Raw genomic sequence first — 5212 nt, 5'->3', positions numbered from 1 at the left:
TTTTTTTTTTTTTTTTTTTTTTTTTGAGACAGGGTTTCTTGGTATAGCCCAGTCTGTCCTAGAACTCACTCTGTAGGGCCAGGGTGACATTGAACTCAGAGATCTGCCTGCCTCTGCCTCCTCAGTGCTGGGATTAAAAGCATGTGCCAACACTGCCTGGACAAGTTATACTCTTTAACCTTTTTTAAAAAGATTTATTTATTATTTTATATGTGAGTATATTGTCTTTCTTCAGACACACCAGAAGAAGGCTAGGATCCCATTACAAATGGTTGTGAGCCACCATGTATTGTCATGGGAACTGAACTTAGGACCTCTGGAAGAGCAGTCAGTGCTCTTAACCACTGAGCCATCTCTCCAGCCCCCAAGTTACACTTTTTAAAAAGGAAAAATCAGTTGACTCCAGAAAAGATACAAGTTTCTTTAAAATCTGAATAATTTTTTTTTTTATCTTACCAAGTAGGTATTTTACTTGCATGTACATCTGTGTACCACAGAAGCCAGAAGAGAATGTTGGACCTCCAGGAACAGGGGTTACCAGCCACTGTAACTCCACCATGTATAGAGAGTGCTTGGAACCGAACTCGTGTCCTCTGCAAAAGCAGATTTTATTCAAACCTCTGAGCCATCTCTCTACCTCTTCTGTTTTGTTTTACTTATGATATAGAGGGTGGAATCCAGGCCCATGCTCAGTGTGTGCTCTGCAGTGAGCCACGCCCTCAGCCTCTCACTGAGCCAGTATCTAACCAAGAGCTTTACCACCTAGCTACACCCCAGTCCTCACTGGGGGATTCTAGGCAGATGCTCTGCTAAGTTACATTCTTGACTCTTTATCTCATTTTTATATTTACTTTATTTATAAAGTATGTTTGTGAGACAGAGTCTCATATATTTCAGGTGGGCGTGGACTCACTACATAGCGAAGGCTAACCTTGACTAATCCTCTTGCTCTGCTCCCCGAGTGCTGGGATTTCGGAAGTGTGCCACCGTGCATAGTTTATGAAAAACTGAGGATGGACCCAGGACTTTGCTCCTCTTAGGCAAGTCTTCCACCTCCTGAGCTACATCCCAGTGCCTATTTTTTTTTTTTTTTTTTTTTTTTTTTTTTATTGAGATAGAATGTTTCTATGTAGCTCAAGCAGGCATTGAACTCATGGCCATCCTCCTGTCTCACTCTCTCACCTTCCAAGATTACAAACATTTGCCAACAGGCTTGACTATGTTTCTTATTTAAAACATGTTTTTAAGGGACTGGAGAGATGGCTCAGCGGTTAAAGCACTGACTGCTCTTCCAAAGGTCCTGAGTTCAAATCCCACAACCACATGGTGGCTCACAACCATCCATAACGAGATCTGATTCCCTTTTTTTTTTTTTTTTTGGTTTTTTGAGACAGGGTTTCTCTATATATTCCTGGCTGTTCTGGAACTCACTTTGTAGACCAGGCTGGCCTCGAACTCAGAAATCTGCCTGCCTCTGCCTTCCAATTGCTGGGATTAAAGGCGTGCACCACCACGCTTGGCCTGATTCCCTTTTCTGGTGTGTCTGAAGACAGCTACAGTGTACTTACATATAATAAGTAAATAAATCTTTAAAAATGTTTTTAAGTGTATCATTTATTTTATGTATATGAGTACACTGTAGCTGTCTTCAGACACACCAGAAAAGGGAGAGCATCAGATCCCACTACAGATGGTTGTGAGCCACCATGTGGTTGCTGGGAATTGAACTCAGGACCTTTGGAAAAAACTGCCAGTACTCTTAACTGCTGAGCTATCTCTCCCACCCCAAATATTTCATTTTTAAAAAGATGGATAAACAGTAATTATCAGATAAACCCCTGAAGATGTCAGAAAAGCCACAGTGGTGTCAAAAAGGAGTGGCAGAAGCCTGAGGAGTCCTGAGATGTGTCTCTCTACTGCTCTCTCCCTGGCTGTGCAGAGCTGCCCCACTTCTGTGCCCTGTGGTTTCTAAACCTGAAAACCCTCGGGTTCCCTGCTCTCACCTTGTGCCCTCTCGTGGGCTCATCCTAAGTAGTCTAGCCTCAGGCTTCCTCTGAGTTCACAGACAGGTTGCCCTCTCACCTGTCTGTGACCATTCCATCCTGGTTGCCTCACTCCATGAAGCAAGGAGCAATGAATGTGAGGTGGTCCAGTCTGGTGTCCACAGAACTCAGTCTGGCATGTGGACGGCAGAGATCCAGGTCTCGGAGGGACCAGAGACTGAGTCCCATGGACAGTCAGTCGTCCCTGCTGGTCAGCAGAAAGAGAACAGATCTTGTCTGTCACAGGAGCTTGTGGGGTGACAGGGAAGCAGGGTGTCTCAGTACACTCACTTTTACAAACAGCCTGTAGGGTGTGGAAGGTGGCTCAGTGGGTAGAGTGCTGGCCTAGCATGAGCCAGGTACTCTGAGGGGGTGCATGCAAGAGGCAAGAGAATGGTTTTCAGGCCAGCCTGGGAACATGAAGTCTGTACACACACACACACACACCACATGGTGCACACCTTTTATACCAGCACCCAAGAGGCAGAGGCAGGTGGACAGGTGGATCTCTGATTTTGGGGTCAGCCTGGTCTACAGAGTGAGTTTATGACACCCAGGGCTACTCAGAGAAATTCTGTCTTGGGGGGGGGGGGAAATAAAGACAACAAAAGTGACCAAGTGGCATACCGGATGTAGCCGGGCAAGGTTTCTGTTGTACTAACTGTTCCCTGCTCTCTGCCTGGGAATGGAAAGCTATGGCTGCTCATTTGGTCTTTCTGGGAGGCATTGGGAACCCAGAGGCCAGAGGGAAGGAGGGACTTTATACCCACCCTTTCCTTCTATTCCTGCTGCTGTAGAGTCTGTGGGTAGATGACAGACCCCAGTATTGAGCTCAGAGGCTCTCCTGCTGCAGCAGGACACAGCACTGCGGGGGCCCTCAGGTCTAGGATTTGGGGTGGGGAAAATATTCCTTCTAGAAACCAACAGATTGGCAAGAGGCAGTGGGGACCCAAAGGCACAACTCCATGACATGGCCCCCAGGAGCCTGCTGGGCTCCTTTGATCTTAACAGACCTCCCCTCAGGGAAAACCAGACCCTTGTTTTTTTGTTTTTTTTTTTTTAAAGATTTATTTATTTATTATATGTAAGTACACTGTAGCTGTCTTCAGACACTCCAGAAGAGGGCGCCAGATCTCGTTACGGATGGTTGTGAGCCACCATGTGGTTGCTGGGATTTGAACTCTGGACCTTCGGAAGAGCAGTCGGGTGCTCTTACCCACTGAGCCATCTCACCAGCCCCAGACCCTTGTTTTAAGGAAGAAGAGAATTTGAAGATGAGCGAATGTGAAGAAGAGTTGGCGTTTATTAAAATGAGAAAGGGGCCAGGGGTGGTGGCACATGCCTCTAGTCTCAGCACCTGGGAGGCAGGGGCAGGTGGGCCTCTATGCGTTTGAAGTCAGCGTGCTTAATATAGTTAGTTCCAGGCTAGCCAGGGCTACACAGACACTGCCTAAGTGGGTGTTGGGAGGTTGTGGGGGAGAGAAAGGTAAAATAAGGAAATTAAATTAAGGAAAAAGAAGACACACACGCCACACATCAGACCATGGAAGAGTTATACTTAGAGCCTTAGGAGTAGACAAATACACCATTTCCATGGCTCTCAACACCTCAAGAGGTTGCTAGGCAACTTTCTCCCCCTCTTAATCTTTTTCACACTTATTTATTCACTTGAGCACATTTACACAAGCTATGGTACCCTAACTTGGAGGTCAGAGGACAGACAACTTGTGGGAATCGGTTTTCTCCTTCCAGTAGGTGGGCCAGGGACTCAAACTCCAGTCACAAGGCTTGGTGGCAAGTGTCTTTACCTACTAAGCTATCTTGCTATCCCCTTTGATAATGGGAATTATAGGATAGGGGCCTTGGGCAGAATGACAAGCTGATAAGGTGAAACTAGGAGCCACTGGGGTTACTTACACAAGGGCTTTAATGTGAGACTGATAGAAAATTACAGGTTTGGGTCTGGAAAGAAAAAAGTCTCAAGCAAAGGGAGACTGTGTTGGAGCCTTGGATTCTCAGTTGGAGAAAGAGGTTTCAACCAGATTCCAGCGGGGCTCCTCTTCTTTCCCACCTTCTCCTAATTTTCTTGTGTGTGTGCTTGTGTGTGTGTGATATGCATGCATTCATGAGTATTTACATGTGTGTGCAGGCAGGCATATTCCTCTAGTCTCCACTGAGTTAGCACATGCATGTGCACATGTGTGTTCATATGCACATTCACGTGAGAGAATGGCGACACACTGGGCACATGTAGAAGACACAAGACCAGTCTTACCTTCCATCAGTTTGACAGACCCTGCCAAAGAAGTATATACCACTTCTTTTATAGGTGGAGTGGGGGTGGGAGGGTGGGGCAGGTCTGAGACAGGGCTTCTTTCTGTAGCTCTGGCTGTGCTGGCACTTGCTCTGTAGACCAGGCTGGCCTCGAACTCACAAAGATCCACCTGCCTCTCCCTCCTGAGTGCTGGGATTAAAGATGGATGGCATCTAGTTTTTACATGGTTCTAGGAATTTAAAATCAGGTTCTTAGGCTAATGGAGCAAGCCCTTTATTGACTTAGTCATCTCCCTACTCTGTCTCTCTGTGTCTCTCTGTCTATGTCTCTGTCTTTGTCTCTCTCTCTCTCTCTCTGTCTCTCTCTCTCTCTTTCTCTTTTTCTTATTGGAGACATGGTCTCTAATCAATTCCTGTAGCTGATACAGTCAGGCTGGCCGGCCAGCAATACCCCAAGTATCTTCCTGTTTCTTGCTGCCAGTACTGAGTTTAAAGGCATAGGCAGCTACATCCAGCTGAAAACAACAATAATAACAGCACAAACTTTAAATTTAATGTAAACTTGTGTGTATACGTATGTGTCTGTGGGCAGGTATGGACATGTAGATGTTGCCTTTCCCGGAGCTGCCCAGAGTGGTTGCTGAATTCTGAGTTCAAGTTCTCTTTACCAGCGCAGTAGGTGCTCCTCACTGCGGAGCCATCTCTTCAGACTGTACGTCTGGCTTTTTACCTGGGTTGTGGGGATCGAACTCAAATCCTTGTGTTTATAAAGAAAACAAGAAGCCGGACGTGGTGATGCACGCCTTTAATCCCAGCACTCAGGAGGCAGAGGCAGGCGGATTTCTGAGTTCAAGGCCAGCCTGGTCTACAGAGTGAGTTCCAGGACATCCAGGGCT

This window comes from Mus caroli, chromosome 5, assembly GCF_900094665.2.
Source record: "Mus caroli chromosome 5, CAROLI_EIJ_v1.1, whole genome shotgun sequence".
NCBI classification, from domain to species: Eukaryota; Metazoa; Chordata; class Mammalia; order Rodentia; family Muridae; genus Mus; species Mus caroli.
Note: the sequence above shows the minus strand (reverse complement) of the source record.